Source organism: Notamacropus eugenii, chromosome 4 (genome assembly GCF_028372415.1).
Source record: "Notamacropus eugenii isolate mMacEug1 chromosome 4, mMacEug1.pri_v2, whole genome shotgun sequence".
NCBI lineage: Eukaryota > Metazoa > Chordata > Mammalia > Diprotodontia > Macropodidae > Notamacropus > Notamacropus eugenii.
This window is the reverse complement of record NC_092875.1, coordinates 248,696,292-248,715,505: the sequence shown is the minus strand read 5'-3', so window position 1 is coordinate 248,715,505 and position 19,214 is coordinate 248,696,292.

Genomic DNA, 19,214 nt, shown 5'->3' with positions numbered 1-19,214 from the left:
CTGTTCTTTGAGACTGTGCTCATTATCATCTGGAATGGCTCTCCATGCCCCCCAGATGTTGCTGTCTCAGATACAAACAAGAGAAAAATAGAAAACAAGGGATATGTAAACTAGATGCCCTCTAGGCTCACAGTCTGATTATATCAGTCAGGGTGATTAAATCAGTCTTGTAAGACTGATTTAATCACTCAATAAAGTGGAGTTGGTCTTTCTTCTTCCACCTCCCATGTCTTTCTTCTTCACCACATCACTGAGCCGTGTAGAGACGCAGGCCGCCCACTACACTCTACCCCATCTCAGTCACACACAAAGAGGTCATACCCTTGATCTTGCCGTTACCAACAAATGTACCACTTCTATGTTCAAAAATTCCCTTTTCTGACCATAATCTATTCTTTCCACCTCTCCTCCTGCTTTACCTCAACAAACCCTACTCTTCATCTATATTGTGACTTCTCAATTCTCTCCCAAGTTATCTCTCTTGCTCTAGCTACTTTCTACTCTTTTTTCCCCTTGGTGAACCAGTTCAACTGTAAACCGTCCTCTTGACGGTTAGCTCCCTTATCATTTCACTGATTTCAGCATGGCAGGCCTCAGCCTTGGATCACTCCCACTACCTTCTGCCTTCACTCCTACACACATGATACTGAACAAAGGTGGAGAAAAACATGCAACCATTCTGCCTGGGTCCACTACAAATTCATGTTAGACAACCTCAACCGAGCCCTCATTGCTATTAGGCAATCCTTCTATATCTGCCTCATCAATTCACTATCTCACTGTCCAGAGCAGCTCATTAGGCAATCCTTCTATATCTGCCTCATCAATTCACTATCTCACTGTCCAGAGCAGCTCTTCCAAACCTTTTCATTCCTCCTCTCAGAGTTCTCTGCCCCTCCCCCCCCAACTTTCTCAGCTGTGAACCTGGCCTTATATTTCACAGAAAAAAATGGAGACCATTCACCATGGTGTTTGAATAGCTCTTAAAAACTAAATCCACTATACTCTTACGAAACAGAATTTCTTACCAAAAGATACTACTTATAAAAGCATTTTAGATCAATGAATATTTTAATCATAGATCAGTACATAGAAACCATGTGCAATAGGAGCTCTGTTTTTGGTAAAAGAGGAAAATCTCACTGATTTAGAGCTTTGATGGATAGAAGTTACTTATAAGAAATCAATTTAGGTGAAAAATATCTATTACACATTGGTAGCCTAATAATTTGGTTTAATCCTCTTAGAGAGCAGAATCAAAGAATTTCAATTGTAGCAAGTACCTCAGAGGACATTTAGTCCAACCTGTAACTAACAGCAATCCTCTCTACAACTACTCCAACAAATACTCAGATAGCCTCTTCTTGAAGACCACCAATATTAAGTATCTATACTATGTGCCCCACATAGTGCTAAGTATTTTTTGATTTTGTGTTTTAAGTTAGCAGGATGCCATAAAAGAAAATAAGAACTGCTACATCAGGTCAGCCCCATTTCCCAGCAAGGGATCATGCTTTTCTCAATGATGTTCCCTCTGTGTTGAGGGAGGTCCTCCAAAGCACTTCTAATTTTCTTTAATGATACAATAGACCCATCTTCTGTGCATTTACCTAAGCTATTCCTGATCCCCAATGCCATGTGTGAGTAAGGCCACTTCCAGACAGTAGCAAATTCCTTAAACTTACTCTGTGTTATGCTAAAGGGCATTTGCTTTTCATCTCTCCATTCCAGCTTTAAAAGGAGTCTACTCTTCCGATAATTCTGAAAAACAAATTCATGTTCACCCTTCACAGTTTTATAGATTTTAACTGCTATATTTTTAACCTTGCTCTCCAACCTAGAGAACACTAATTTTTATATCGAACCAATATTCTTTTCTAGTTCTGTCATATCTTTCTCAAGCTACGGCAACAAGAAGAACAGAAGATACTCACCATGTGCAGATAAATCAGTTTTGTCTTTTTTCTTTTTTTTTTAACAAATCATCCCATTTGATCCTCATGACCCTGGAAGATAGCTGCCATCTAATCTTAATTTTACAGTTGAGAAAACTGAGTCAGCCAGCATTGAAATGATGTGCTCAGAGTCACACAGCTAGTAACTGAGAATGCATTTGACCCAGATCTTCCTGACTCTAGGTATTTTTTCCACCATGCCACTTACCTGCCCTCTGCTTCAGATCAAGTACAAGTCTCTTCCACATGAAAGCCTTTTATGTAACCTAAAAAAAACCCATCATGAGCTTCCCAAGTCTTCTCCAAGGTAAAATATCCTCAGTCCCTTCAACCAACTCTCATGTTGAAGTTCCCAATCCTTTTCTCTGGACATGACCTGATTTGTAAATGTCCTTAAAGTGAGACACCCAGAGTGGAACACAATATACTAAAAATGGTGCCTGACCCGGACAGAGTAAGGAAGGAGGAAGAACACATTTGTTAAGCACATATTTTAGGCACTGTGCTAAGCACTTTACAAATAGTATCCCACTTAATAAATCAGAATTATAACACCAATTATCCAGACCTTATTAATCCAGCCTAAGATAGTATTTTTTTTTTGGTTGGCATGTACTGTTAATTGCTGGTGATCCCATCATCTACTAAAACTCCCACACCTTTTATAGACAAACTGCTGACTGGCTAATTGATCCTCATCTCTCTATTTGTGAAGTTCATTTCTCTAGCCCAAGTATACAATTTCACATTTATCTTTATTCAATTACATATAATTAAGTTTGGCCCAACACTCTACTCTGCTGAAATATTTTTGTATCCAGAGCATATCGGCCAACATATTAGCTAATCCTTCCAACTTCACGTCCTCCTTAAATTAAATATATTAGGCACCATGCTAGCACTGGGGATATAACACAAGGCTGCCCTCAAGGAGCTCACAATATAATGTGGAGACAAGATAAAAATAACAAAACATATAAAGGATAGTTTGGAGGCACAAGAAGGTGTAAGAAAGGCTTCTTGCAGAAGGTGAGAATTTATCTGAGACCTGAAGGAAAAGTCAAGAGAGAGACAAAGAGGCAGCATTAGCATATACGTTCTCTCCTATACCAGTGATAACAATCCTGAATAACATAAGGCCAAAGAGAGATGCCTTGAGCCATGACACTATGGACATCCCTCCAATATCACATCCCTATGTTTATCAGTATAATTGGATCCAGTCATTAAGTCTTTTTTTTTTAATGGTTTACAATCGCTTCCATAAAATTAAGATTTTATCCCCCCCACACCTACCTCCCACTACCCCCCTCCCCACCCCCCACGACCGCATACAATTCTGTATAGGTTCTACATATACTTTCCTATTGAGTACATTTTCACTATAGTCATGCTATGTAGTTGAACTGAAATAAATGGAAGAAATCATATAACAAATCAAAACATGATACACAAAAACACGCATACACACAAACATGATCTGTCCAGTCATTAAGTCTTAAATTCACCTACCTACCTGTACTATTACCTTATCCACAGTTCTCTGTCTCTTCCACAATGTTAACATCACTATCATAGCAACTAACATTTAGACAGCACCTACTATATGCTAGTCACTCGACTAAGTGCCTTCATTATTATCTCATTTGATCCTCACAACAACCCCAGGAGGTAACTGCTATTATTACTCCCATTTTGTAGATGAAGGAATTGAAGTAAACAGAGGTTGTTACTTACCCAGGATCACATAGTTAATTCAATGTCTGAGGCAAGATTTGAACTCAAGTCTTTGTGACTTGGGTCCGATACTATACCACCTAGCTGCTCCAAGCAAATCTTTCAGAATTTGTCAACTGCCCCACTGAAATTCAGATGTGTTATCCCTACAGCTTTGTCCTAATCTAACCGTCTAGATGTTGTTCGGTCATTTCAGTCATGTCCACCTCCATTTGGGGTTATTTTGGTGAAGATGTTGGAGTGGTTTGCCATTTCCTTCTCTAACTCATTTACAGATGAGGAAAGTAAGACAAATAAGGTTAAATGACTTGCCAAGTATCATACAGCTAGTAGGTGTCTGAGACTAGATCTGGATTTAGAAATATGTGTCTTCTTGACTCCAGGCCTGGCACTCTGTCCACTGTGCCACCTAGCTGCCCAGCAGCCTAGTAATACTTTCAAAAAAACTACAGTTACTATGGCATGATCTGTTTTTAATAAATCTATTCTGATTCTTCTTAAACCACCACTTCAAAAGTACATTCATTTCCTGACAACACCTCAGTTTATCAGCCTGAGAATTCATGATGTTGACTTTTGAGGAAAGCAGGTCATCAGCCAGTTTCCATTTTTCTGGCACCTCTCCCTTTCTCCAGTTTTTCAAAGATCACTGACTACAGGTGAACAATCATATCCATCCTGTAATGTTTATCCAGGCCAAGTGATTCAAGCAAATCAAGGGCAACCAACTATTCTCTTATCATCCCTTCACTTATATTCGATCTTAATTCCCTTTTAATATTTTTAAAATTTTTTATCTTGCCCAATCTGAAGCTCATTCTCCTTGGCAACAAAAACAGATAAAAAATAGTAGAGTTCTTCTGCCTTCCTACAGTCACCCATTAACGCCTTCCTACCCACCCTAATCGTCATCTTTTTTTTATCTTCTTGCTCATTTACATAGCTACCAAAAAATCCTTTTGTGGTGCCTTTGGCATTCATCGCCAGACTCAGCTCATTCTAAGCTTTGGTATTCCAGACACTATTCTTACAGGTCACTATAGTCTTTTGTATTTATATTAGTATTTGCTCTTTTGCTTTCGTATTCTGTACAAATCTGTTCAACATCAATCGTGGTCAATTCATGTGTTAACATCAATCACTTTAAGCAGCTCTTCCTCTTTTCTTCCTCATTGGAATGGTTTTGTTAATGATGTCTGTAATGTCAGACTTTCACCTTGAGAACTTCCCAAACCTCTTTGGGACTATTTTACCCATAGAATCTAAGGCAATGGGATCCTATCTTTCCTATGAACTTTCTGAAAACCTCTCCCCAAAACTACCCTGTACATCAGGAATGGGACTTCCCTTCCCTTCATCAATCATAAGCTACAAGACAGACTTGACCTTTCTCCTTTTGAGTCAGAACCAGACTCATAATAGCAATTTCCTTTGCTTGCTATACCTTTTGAAAATGAAATTATCACCAAGCTAAGTCAAAAATAAATTAACCATTTTACTTTTAGCAAAGAGCTCCAACAGGTGTCCCAGTAGTCAGCCAGAGGCAGAGATAAATCGATTTAGAGCTAAGAGGGACCAGAAAGGTCATCTAGTTCCACCACTTCATTTTGCAAATGAGGAAATTGAGGCCCAAATGGATTAAGTGATGTTCCCAAGCTCACACAACTAGTTAGTGGAAGAGCTGAACTCAGACCTAGATTCTATGACTCCAAGTTCAAGCCCTTCCCTTCCTACTACACCATGCTGCTTCCCATCCTCATCACTTTGGGCCAGGTGTGTGGCCTGTTTTCTGAACACAAATCCATTTCTTCCTCCTGACTGGGTAATCTGTCCTATACTCCCATTACAATATCTCTTCTGTTTCTGCTTCACCATATCCTCACCTAAGCATTCTCAACCATGTTTGCCTCTCATACTATGTAAGGAGATAGAAAAATTGTTCATATCCTATGACCCAGTAATTTTGTTCTGAATAGTATACTCCAAGGAAATAACCTAAAAGGAAAGATAATGAATTTGTATAAAGATCAGAGAACTTTATACAGAGAAGACTGAGTTCAAGCTATACCTGGCTATGTAATTCGGAGCAAGTTATAACCTTTTTAGTACCCCCAAATAATTCTTGAAGACCATAATTTGTAGAGCAAGTGCCAAATTTCAGAGATTTTTATCAGGACTTTTCCATAACAATGAAATCACAAATCCAATCCAGAATGAAGTTAATATTAAGTTAAAAAGTAAAAATGCATTTTAGGGTTTTTTTAGTTGTAGAAGAAAATGCTACATTAAAAATAAGCTACACCATACCCTATATGAAAATAAGGTCAAAATGGGAACGTGATTTAGATCAGCACTTCTTAAACCATGGGTCACAGGAGTGCTAAAGGGGTCACAAGTGGGAAAATTTTAAGAAGCCCTGATTTAGACTTAAATGGTGATACCATAAGCAAATTAGGAGAGCAAGGAATAGTTTGCTTGTCATATCTAGGGAAAAGGCAAGAATTTATGAACAAACAAGAGATTAAGAACATCATGAAATGCAAAATGGATAATTTTGATTACATGAAATTAAAGATTTTGCACAAACAAAACCAATGCAACCAAGATTAGAAGGAAAGCAGAAAGCTGGGAAACAATTTTTGCAGCCAGTGTTTCTGATAAAGATCTTATTTCTCAAATATATAGAAAAGTGTATCAGACTTACAAGAATACAAGTCATTCTCCAATTGATAAAGGGGCAAAGGATATGAATAGGCAGTTTTCAGATTAAGTTAAAGTGATCTATAGTCATATGAAAAAGATGCTCTAAATCACTACTGATAAGAGAAGTGCAATTAAAACAACTCTGAGGTACCATCTCACACCTATCACATTGGTTAATATGAAAGAAAAAAGAAAATGACAAGTGTTGGAGATGTAGGAAAACTGGAACACTAATACATTGTTGATGGAGTTGTGAACTGATCCATTCTGGAGAGCAATGTGAAACTATGCCCAAAAGGCATTCAAACTATACATACCCTTTGATCCAGTAACACCACTACTAGGTCTGTATCCCAAAGAGATCATCAAAAAAGGAAAAGTACCCACATGTACAAAAATATTTGTAGCAGCCCTTTTTGTGGTGGCAAAGAATTAGAAATTGAGGGGATGTCCATCAACTGGGGAATGACTGAACAAGTTGTGGTATATCAATATAATGGAATACTATCATGCTATTAGAAATGATGAAAGTCAAGGGGATGCCCAAAGTCAAGGGAATGCCCATCAATTGGGGAATGGCTGAATAAATTATGGTATATGAATGTAACGGAGTACTATTGTGCCATAAGAAATGATGAACAAGAAGACTTCAGAGAGGCCTGGAAGGACTTATATGATCTGATGCTGAGTGAAAGGAGCAGAACCAGGAGAACTTTGTGCACAGCAACAACCACAGTGTGAGAGAGTTTTTTCTGGTAGACTTGGAATTTCGTAATAATGCAAGAACTTATTAAAAAAAAAAATCCCAATGGTGGATTTCTAAGGCAAAATGCCTTCCACACTCAGAGAAAGAAATATGGAAGTCATTCGCAGAATGTGGCAGATCATGTTTGTGTGTGTGTGTTTTTGTGTATCATGTTTTGATTTGTTATATGATTTCTTCCATTTATTTTAGTTCGACTACATAGCATGACTATAGTGAAAATGTACTCAATAGGAAAGTATATGTAGAACCTATACAGAATTGTATGTGGTCGTGGGGGGGGAGAGGGGTAGTGGGGGGTAGGTGTGGGGGGGATAAAATCTTAATTTTATGGCAGTGATTGTAAAACATTAAAAATAATAATAAAAATAAAATATTTAAAAACACACACACACATGCACAAAAAGAAAATGTAAAAAAAAAAAAAAAGAAATGATGAGCAGGCAGATTTCAGAAAAACCTGGAGAGATTTACATGAACTGATGCTGAGTGAAGTGAGTAGAACCAGGAGAACACTGTACGCAGTAACCGCAGCATTGTGTGATGATAACTATGATAGACTTCTTTTCAGCAATACAATCATCCAAGACAATTCCAAAAGACTCTAGATAGAGAGATATGTATATATACATATATATGCTAACCACATCCAGAGAAAGAACCATGGAGTCTGAATGCAGATTAAAGCATACTATTTGCTCTTTTTCTTGTTTTTTTCTTTCTCGTGGTTTTTACCTTTTTTCTGATTCTTCTTTCACAATATAACTAATGTGGAAATAGATTTAACATGATTATATGTGTATAACCTATATCAGATTGCTTGCTGTCTTAGGGAGGAGGAGGGAAGGAAAGGGGGGAGAAAAATTTGGAACTCAAAATCTTACAAAAACTCAAGACACAGTAGTCAAATAATATAGCAATCTACTGCTTGATAAGCCCAAGGACCCCAGCTCCTGGGATAAGAACTCACTGTTCGACAAAAATTGCTGGCAAAACTGGATAACAGTATGGTGGAAACTAGTCATAGACCAATGCCTGATACCATACACAAAAATAAAGTCCAAATGAGTTCATGATCTAGGTATAAAGACTGATACTATAAACAAATTAGTGGAGCAAGGAATAGTGTATTTATCAGATTTATGGAAAAGGGAAGAATTTTTGACTAAACAAGAGATAGAATGCATTATGAAGTGCAAAATGGATAATTTTCATTTCATTAAACTGAAAAGTTTTTGCCCAAACAAACCCAATGTAACCAAGATTAGGAGGGAAGCAGAAAACTGGGAAAGAATTTTTGCAACTAGTGTCTGTGATAAAGGCCTCATTTCTAAAATATATAGAGAACTGAGTCAAATGTACAAGAATACAAATCATTCCCCAATTGACAAATGGTCAAAGGATATGAACAGTTTTCAGAGGAAGAAATTAAAGCTCTCAATAGTCATATGAAAAAATGCTCTAAATCACTATTGATTAGAGAGATGCAAATCCAGACAACTCTGTGGTACCACATCACCACCTATTAGACAGGCTAACATGACAAAATAGGAAGATAACAAATGTTGGGGAAGATGTGGGAGAGTTGGAACACTAATTCATTGTTGGTGGAGCTGTAAGCTGATCCAGCCATTGTGGAGAGCAATTTGGAACTATGCCTAAGAGGCTACAAAAATGTGCAGACCCTTTGACTCAGCAATATGCCTTCTAGTACTGTATCCCCAAGAGATCATAAAAATGGGAAAGGGTCCCACATGTATAAAATAACTTATAGCAGCTCTCTTTGTGGTAGCCAAAAACTGGAAATCAAGGGGATGCCTATCAATTGGGGAATGGCTGAATAACTTGTGGTATATGAGTGTAATGGAATACTATTGTGCTTTAAGAAATGATGAACAGGAAGACTTCAGAGAGACCTGGAAAGACTTACATGAACTGATGCTGAGTGAAAGGAGCAGAACCAGGAGAACTTGGTACACAGCAACAACCACAGTGTGTGAGGAATTTTTCTGGTTGACTTAGTACTTCATTGCAATGCAAGGACTTAAATAATTCCCAATGGTCTCTTAAGGCAAACATCCAAGGAAAGAACTATGGAATTCGATTGCAGAATGAAGCAGACCATTTTCTTTTCTATTAGGTTTGTTTTGTTTTATGATTTCTCCCATTCACTTTAATTCTTCTATGCAACATGACTAAGGTGAAAATGTATTTAATAGGAATGTATGTGTAGAACCTATATAAAACTGTATGCCATATCAGAGAGGGAGTGGGGAGGTAGGGAGAAAGGGGGGAAGGGAGAGGAAAAATCTAAGATATATAGAAGTGATTGTAGAACACTGAAAATAGAATAATAATAATAACTAAAAATCTTACAAAAATGAATGTTGAAAACTATCTTTACATGTAATTGGAGGAAAAAACTATTAAGGGAAAATATAGGCTACAATAAGTAGGTAGACAGATTAAATTCTAAATTAAACTATCCTTGGTGAATTTCTCTTTCTACCATTTTCCCCAAATGGGCTTTCAACAAATATTTTGTAATTTCCTTTTTTTCCTATAGCCTCAATCTTCATTGTCTACTGACTCTACCTGTCTCTAAAATATTTTGCTGTTTTTCTATCACTCCAAGCTACTACCTAAATTATTCCCACTGTAGATATAGATGATAAAGTGATGATAACTTCCTCTTCTTCCAAATCCCTCTCTGATATTCTTTCCAGGATTTTCAACAACCTAACAGTGGCATAAGGAAACCAACACTTTCCTCACCTATACACATAGAGATATATGTAAAATATGTGTATCATACATAAGATATATCTTTATATCTCTCCATATTGCATTCTATACAATCTCATTATTGTTCTCTGGTAAAAGGAACTAAAGTGAACCTCTCCAAGAACAAGACACAAGGTGCCAGAATTCATTTCCTCCATCTTCCAGGAGTTTTTTCAAAATTGCCTCCCAATCTCTCTTCTTTGCCTCATTTGCTGCTTTTGCTTCAAGAAAAATTCAGGGCAGATTTTTTACTATCTCTGATAATGCTCTTTCCCACTAACATAAGTGATGAAGAGTTAATTTGTTTGTTATCCTATCTGAAATACCTTGAGTTACTGTCAAAAAAGATAAATTAACAGCTTGTAAACCAGGGAAGAAATTTTAAAGTTTAATGATAAATAATACTAATATTGATATTTATTCCTTTTATTCTGATAAGAAAAACAGTAGATGAGGTCAATTGTAGGGGAAAAAATAAGGGGGGATAGAGTAGGACAGAGGGCAATATAATTAGTATTACACAACATAATTATTAGGGAAGTCTTTTGCAAAAGAACACATATTTAGTCTGTATTGAATGGCTTCCCTTCTCAGTGGGGCTGGGGAGGGAGGGGGAAGAGAGAGAAGTTGGAATTCAAAGTATTAGAAACGAATGTTGAGAATTTTTATTGCATATAATCGGGAAATAAGAACTACAGAAAATGGGGTATAGAAATTTATCTTGCCCTACAAGAAAAGAGAGAAGATGGGGACAAGGGAAGGGTGGGGTGTGATAGAAGGGAGGGTACATTGAGGGAAGGAATAATCAGAATACAAGATATTAGGAAGCGGGGGGAGGGAAGTGATGCGGAGAAAAATTGGACATGCTACAAAGTGAGGTAAAAGCAATTAGTATTAACAATTGACCGAATTAATTACTGAGAATAAATCAATGACAGCTTTAGTTTGGGGAAAAGAATTTCAGTGTAAATTCCCTAGAGGAAAGTAACCTCTGGTAAAATTTGGCACTGATGGAAAAGTCAAGGTTTTAATGGTAAATTTGATTTTATGATTGCCATTTAATGAGGAACTAGAACATGTATAGAAAGGCATGTAAGCCACTTAAGACTTGCCTCAAAAGATATTCCTTAGCCAAAGTGAAATTATAATCATATTTGAAACCTGGTTATTGGAACTTGCCATTTTTAGATGCTATGGGACTATTAAGTGACTGTTCTTGAGTCTAACTCCAGGTATGGGTAGCAAGAAAGGTGATCTGAGCCTCCAATCCATGATGCCAGTAAGCTGGTGAGATGCTGGTATGAACTGCATAAGGTGATCTCATGGGAAGGGTGGGAGAACGGCTGTTCAGCCTGGGCTGAGGTAAAATTCTCCTAACTCAATTTCCCCACTGACACCTGGCAGACTTTAAGCCTGACTGAATGCAAGTGGATAATCTAATCCTGCCTGGAACTGATATGAAGTTGGGGAGATATTGTATCTCTGCAATGTCCTTACTATTGGTGGCAATTTCCTATAGTCAAAAGGTTTGTAAGCTTAATACTAGATCTATTCAATTATAGATTATTGGTAGAGGAACATCCGACATTAAGTCTAAAATTAAGCTGTTAGGCATAGGACTTTTGACCAATAACAATAACTTAGGGTCTTTTAATTCTTAGTAATACTGTGGAGACAATTGGGTCAAGAGCTTGTGAAGTTAGCAACATAAATATTATTTGTGTCTCAGTTGGCTAATGTTTAAAAAAAATTCTTTTATGGTCCATATTATAAATGCTTTAAAAAGAAGTATCACCTGACCAAAAGTTTGAATTGCTTTATCTGTTATAAACTGTGTTAAAAAGAAAAAAAAAGAAAAAATAGATGAAGCACTTAGTCCCCAGATGAATAGGCAACTGATTATGTATTTCTCAGGTAAGCACTGTAGATGGACAACTATCTGGACCAAGAAGTAAAAAGGAAGAGGAAAGTGGGCTGGGCAAAATTTGAGAAACGACAAAGTACTTTCAATAATATCCAGATGTTCTCTGACACATAAAAAAATCATTGTTTCAACATCAGTAGTTTCCCAGTATTGCTATATGTTTCTGAATTTAAATTGCAAGTGATTCAAAAGACAAAGTACACAGTTTCTCCTTTGGCTACAGTATGTTACCAAAAATGACTTGCATTTAAGAAGTGGTATAAAAGGCATCATCAAGCATACTCATAACTAGTAAAGGAGGCCATCACTTTGCAAAAGCATGGGATAACAGACAACCCAAATGTTGCACTTTTTCAATCATTTCAATCGTGTCCCATTCTTCATGACCCCATTTGGGGTTTTTTTGGCAAAGATACTGGAAAGTTTACCATTTCCTCCTCCAGTTCATTTTATAAATGAGGGAGTGAGGCAAAGAGAGTTAAGTGACTTTCCAGGGTCACACAGCTAGTAAATGTCTGAGGCCACATTTGAATTCAGCTCTTCCTGACTCTGGGTCTAGCTCTCCATCCACTGACATACCTAGCTGCCCTGCAATGTTGAACTACCATCCATAAAAAATATTTAAAAATCAAGAGTAAGGCTTCCTTATCCTTTTTGTGTCATGAAACCCTTTGACACTCTGGTGAAGGTTATAGACCCTTTGTGTAGCCAAGGCACCTACAGTGACTATGAATATGCCAGCATAGTTCTGAATCTCAAAGTGTGAGACTCTCCTTATAGAAGGCAGAAGAAAAACATTTATTCAGACACCATAAAGCCAAATTACAACACCAGAAAACCAAATTTGTCATAGTAAGCAAGAAGTCAATACACCTTAGCACTGTAGGGGAAAACACCATTCCCAAAACCTTCCTACCCTGCTGGGGCCTTCTCACAAACACTCATGAGCCTAGCTGTGCCTGTTTGCCTGTGTCCTCTTCTCCCTTTGCCCTAACTACTCTCCCATTTGTGCTCCACTCTTCCTATTCCACCTGTTCAGCAAGCTCCGCCCACTACATAACAGGCTTCCATGTGATTTAAGCAGGTCACTTGGGCCCATTAATGAACGGGAAAGATCTTTCCATTTAAATTTCCATTACATTTGGCCCCAAGATTTTTCAGATTCGTTACATAGGTCAGTGGGGCAAATGGTATCAACAGAATTGTAACAGGGATAACAGAAAATAAATATAAAACAATGTCTTAGGCAACTTGTGTCAACATAACTTTACAACAATATAACAGGGATCACACAAAATAAGCACATAAAATGATATCTTAGGGTGAGACTTGAGCGCAAGCACCCCACCATTCCCCCCTCAAACTAATGGGGCCTAAAATCTTGGGGTAAGAGTAGGTCTCCTCTTCTATAACTAATTCCTTCTGAAATGAGATGTAGAGCTATCCTTGCCCCATTTGAGAGGTCAGTTCTTTAGCTGGCATCCAGAGCTTGGTCATCACCAGGTCCAGGGGTGACACATCACAGTTGTGGACAGGGGATGACATCTGGCTTAAGCAATCAGACATCTGCAGGTGGAAGGTACTAGGCCTGCAGGAAACAAATCTAGCAAACAAGTTTAACAGACAAAAATTAAAAAAAAAAAAACAAGGAGACAATAACCAGAAGCAGGGTAGGTAGGGTTAACCATGCTTCTGGAGACCATGAACCCACTATCATAGCCTCATTCATGGTAGAATATATGAGTTAGGGGTAAAATTTGGTAATCATCTTCTCCTGAATAAACAGCAGTTATGGTATTATCTTTCCTATGTGCTATAATTTCCACAGCCTTTGGAACATTGTCTGGCTTGTTTTTCCCATACTTTAGCTCCCAATTTTATTGTATCAGTAGAACTCAACCCTTCAGTTGATCTGTTAGTTATTTCTGCAGGAGGATCAGCTTTCACGTGCAGTCTTGTTTCACAAGGAATAATAACCACTTGAACTATCATTTTTTTAATTCCCTTTTTTGGGCATCTTCCCAGACAGTTACTTGATTTTTGGGTCCTCTGTCAAGAGTAGGGTATACTCTGGGAATCTGTAAGATCTCAGATCCTCCTAGGTGGCACAATCAAACATGTACACTGGTCTGGGAGCATAGAGAGAATTTTGTGCCCAGTATCTTAGCAGTTTCCTCTCCACAGCCACCTGACCTCCAGTTCTGCCATGCCAGCACTGTGGGGCTGAGATTCACTTAAGATGTGGGGGCAGGGCCGCCATTCAGTGTGAGACAAAGACCAGCTCCCTCAGGGCCTCTATACAGGGCTGAGGTAATAATTAGCTCCTCAGTGCCACCAGGGGTTTTACGATCCAACAATGGATGTGGTCTGCTATGGGAACTGCTGCCTGCCGGATATGGCCTCCGTGGCCACTGCCTAAGGCCAGAGCGATGGGAAGGCCCTTCTCCCTTTCCAGCCAGCTGAAAAAACCCTGTCACTGACCTTTGGCTCCTGTGGGTTGAGGGATCTGTGAACCCACTGCTGCTGCAACTGGGGATTCCGTGACTAGAGATTCCGCCCCTGACGTATCCTCCTCCAAGAGCCATGCCCCGCTGCACAGCCAAGGCTGGGCTGGGCTCCACTCCACGTCCAGTGCAACACACGTTTCCCATGGGCCTTTCAGGTCACCCTTGGCTGGAAATCTCCTCTACTCTGTTGTTCTCCACTTCTGCTGCTCCAGAATTTGTTGAGAGTCCCTCTCTACAGGTATTTTATGGGCTGTGTGGGGAAGCCTGCATATGTGTGTCTTTCTACTCCACCATCTTGGCTCCACCCCTTTGAACTATCATTTTTACAAAACTGTATGGGTTCTTCATCAAAATTTTGGAACGTCACAATAATTTCTCCTTGATAATTAGAACTGATCACTCTATCTAATACATTTTTTCCTCAAGCTGCTAATCCTGATTTAGGTATTATCCATCCAAAATCATTTTTAGGGATTCTCATACATATTCCAGTAGAGATTTTTATTTCTTTTCTATTCAACCATAAGTCCTCCAAACAATATCCTGCCAAACCGGGTGTCCCTGGATGTGGTGCTGGGCCATCTTGGTTCATAGTCCAACATTCAATAGTTGGAATATTATGTGTTCATTGTTTTCCAATTTGCAGATTTGGGGTCATCATTCTGGCTAGAGGTATACTTCCTCCCAATGGCCTATTATTCAAATTATATAAAGGAATGAACAAATTATCTTTCCAATGTTGATAAGAATTATTAGAACTTAATTTCCTTACCGTTCTTTCAATAATCCATTCATTATTTCAATTAACCCAGATGCTTATGGATAATATGGAATATGATATATCCATTCTATGTTGTTTAATATATAATATCTCTTCATTTTATTACCTTTGAAATGTGACTCATTGCCATTTTAGATCTGCATTGAGTTTCTATAATACAAATTTATGATATCTAGAGTTTTACAGGTGTTTTTCTGGGTCACATTCTTATAGGGACAAGCCACTAATACACCTGAATAGGTGTCAACACAACTACATATAAATTTGCATCCTTTTTCTTGGGATAGGGATCCAATATAATCTATGTGCCAGATTTGGGCTGGTACTTTTCCCCTTGCTATCTCTCCAGCTACTGCCCAAGGAACAATTCATTCCTTTTCCAACAGACATATATGACATTCTTCTGCTACTTGTTTTAACAATGAATGAGAGGTACTAATACTTGTCTTGTTCCCACTGGTGTGTGGCCTGGACCCCTAAATAGCCAGCTGTTTAATGGAACCATTTTGCTAGTACTGCATCATCAGTTGGTGTCAGAGTAGGGACAATATGCTGAGTAGCAATCCTTGCTAGTCAATCAGCATGTATATTGTACTCACGTTCTGGTGTGGTGAGGGTCACATGAGCATCTACATGAAAAACTGACAAATTAGTAACCAAAGATATGTCCCACATATCTTCCCATAATTCTTTGCCCCAGACTTGTTTGCCATAAATTTCCCAATTTTGATTTCTCCACATGGGCATCCATGTAGCTAATCCATTAGCTATTGCCCATGAATCAGTGAATATATGACACTGCCCTCCTTGTTCCATTTTGATAGCTTGATGTACTACCATGAGTTCAGCATATTGACTACGTCTACCTATCCCAGTACTTTCCAAAGTCTGCCTAGTACATGGTTTATAGGCTACCGTTTTCCAGTATCTTTTGTGGCCCAAATATTTTGCTGTCCCATTAGTAATCCATGCATGTCTCTTTTGTTCTTCAGTTAATCCATCAAATCCCTCATTCCATTTTACCAAGGACTATACCAACTATTGCTTTGGTTAACGGGCTGTATCAATTCCCTCAGTATCTATGTTTGCTATAGATTCATATAAAGCAGAAACCCCACTTTTGCCTCTTTTAGATCTAGTTTGAATATATCATTTCCATTTAATTATGCTAGTCTCTTGCACATGTCCAATTCTGTGAGAAGCTGGGATACTTACTACCCAGGTCATGATCAGGATTTCCGGCCTTAATATTACCTTATGGCCCAAAGTCAGTTGTTCAGTCTCTACCAAAGTCCAATATGCAGCTCACAACTGCTTTTTAAAAGGGGTATATTGAATTCCAGATGAAAAAAATGTCCTAGACCAAAATCCTAAGGGTACATTTCGGCTTTGTTGTTTTCACCATAAATTCCAGTTTGTGTATTCATCTTGCGTATTCATCCTGTACAGTCACTTGCAATTCCACTGGGCCACTTTACACAGGCCATAAATCTAGGCCCAATTGTAGAGTGGTCTTTGCTTCTTCAAAAGCTTTACTCTGTGCAAGTCCTCAATCAAATTCATATTTTTTTCCTAGTAATTTTATATAAGGATTTCAAAATTTGTCCTTGATGTGGGCATTTGATGTCACCAATATTCAAATAATCCTATAAACTTTTGGGCCATTCTCTAATTGGTGGGGATAGGAAAATCCTCAATCTTTTGTTGGGCTTGTGGGAGAATCTCTTGCAGCCCCTTATTCCATTGCATACCTCAAAATTTTATAGTTTGAGCTGGCCCTTGAATCTTTGCAAGTTTAATTTACCACACTTTTTTTTTTTCAAAAGCTCAATTAAAAGTGTCAAACTCTTTTCCACTTCTTTTACATTTTTTTCCCTGTATCATAGTATCATCTGTGTAGTGGGTAAGCTGCAAAGCAGGAAGCTCTAATTCAACTAAATGCTCAGCCACAGTCCTATGACAAATGGTGTGGCTATGCAGATATCCTTGTGGCAAGCATATAAAAGTATATTGTCAGCCCTGCCAAGTAAAGCAAATTGGTATCACCGTTTAGAATCTGCTGGGATAGTAAAGAATGCATTGGCTAAATCAATAACTGCATGCCAAGTCCCATCATATTTCTGGATCTTTTCAATTAAGGTAACAATACCTGGAGTAGCAGCATATAAGGGAGGAGTCACCTTATTCAATTGTCTATAATCTACTGTCATCCTCCATGTCTCATCTGACTTTCGTACTGGCATTGAGTGGTTGTAGGGATTAACACTCTTGCCTCAACATATTCCTTTACAGTATTGGTAATTTCATCTTGCCCATCTGGCATACAATAACTACTTTAAAGTAATTACTTTAGAAGGTTCAGGTAAAGTGATTGAGTTCATTTTTATTTTATCCACTAAAACTATACTAATTCCTATCTTCCTTAAAGCAAATTGATATCTCCCCTCAAGTAAATTTAAAGTCATAACTCTCAATATATCCCAATGATGTATTCAGGAATGGATACAATCATCATGGAATATTCTTTCTTGGGTAATTGTTCAATTTTCATCTTTAGTTTGACTTGTCTGTCTGATATTTAAGCATCTCTCAGTCCTGTTTTGTGACAGGATTTCCGTGTTTAAACTTATCAGGGTTTCCATATACGAGAGGCCTCTGCCCCTGTATCTATTAATGCCCTAGCATTTGATCCATTTTTCCAATATATGGTCAAATTGATATGGCGTCTGTAACCCCGTCTATATGTTTCTTTAATCTGAGCTGGGGCTCAGCCAATTTCCTATTCTCCATGACGGTATGACAAACTTGGATACAAAGGTTCAGGAGGATCTGTAGGGGCAGTTCTTACCTCCTTATTCTGTCTAGTATCAAGCCCCTTTTCTTGGTACATTTTGTATATTTCATTAGTTAGACTATCATCTACACTTCCAAAATCAACCCCTGCTCTCAATAGAGCAGAAAACAATTCTTTTCTTGTCAATTGATTCTGACTTTGAATCCACTGGCTATTTATCTTCTCTCTTGAGGAAATTTATCTTTTCCCTAGTCCCCTAAGTCACTTAACTGTGAAATCTTGCCCAGCACCTCTGAAAGAGGGTTCTCTATTTCCCCAATTAATAGAGTCAAAAATAAGTGTTTGTAAGCAGGAGCCACCTTCACTATTACATTCTTACAGGAAAGTGCAAAGGAGCTATCACAGTATGCATCTACGTTTCTGATCAGTATGGCAGTCTTCATTACCTCCTCATTTAACTTTCTTATACAGCGAATAACCAGGGTCTCTCTCCACTAGGCCACCGTCAGTAGGATATTGCTTATTGCATCCTTCTGCAGTCAAAGTTAACAGATTAGTCATATTGTAACCTCCTTGTACATCATGGTCCCTTAAAGCTTGCTGTACAAAAGGATTCTAATACCTATAAATTTCAAGCAATCCATGCCATGCTACTCCTCCAACCCCTCATCACTGATTCACACCATCCAAGACGATTCTCCCATCCTTTGGGTGAACTGACTCAAAACACGTGACCTCCTGCTGAGTAAAATCCTCAATTATCTCCCTAAACACTGTGTTCCCTCCTTGGTTCTCATTTTTGCCTCAATATGGGAGCATGCTTCTGCCTGCAAAGTCTCCTCCCACACACTCTACTGGCAGTTGTTACATGGCAACTAGGTTGGGTCTGTACAAAGGTTGTATGTACACTTCTTTTGCCAGCCTTCTGCTTCTTCTGAGCTAAGTAAACAACCTTTTCTTCCACCTGAGACCCCCCAGGTTGCTCTTTTAAAGGAGAGCCCAAACACTAAGAATTCCCATGCAAACTAGCTAACTTTTTCCATCTGAATTTTTTCCTTCAGCAGTTCATCTCTGCTTTTACACATAATATGGTAACCTGCTAGTAAAATCCAGCCTCTCCTACACATCCTTGCCAACTCTTTCCCTGATTTTATTGGTTTTTCTTGTACACACCTTTCCAAATCTCTAAGTTCTCCCTTCTGCAACCTTGGTTTCCAGTTTTCACAGGGTCTTTTATCCTATTCCCTTGCTAGGGGTGAATAAGGT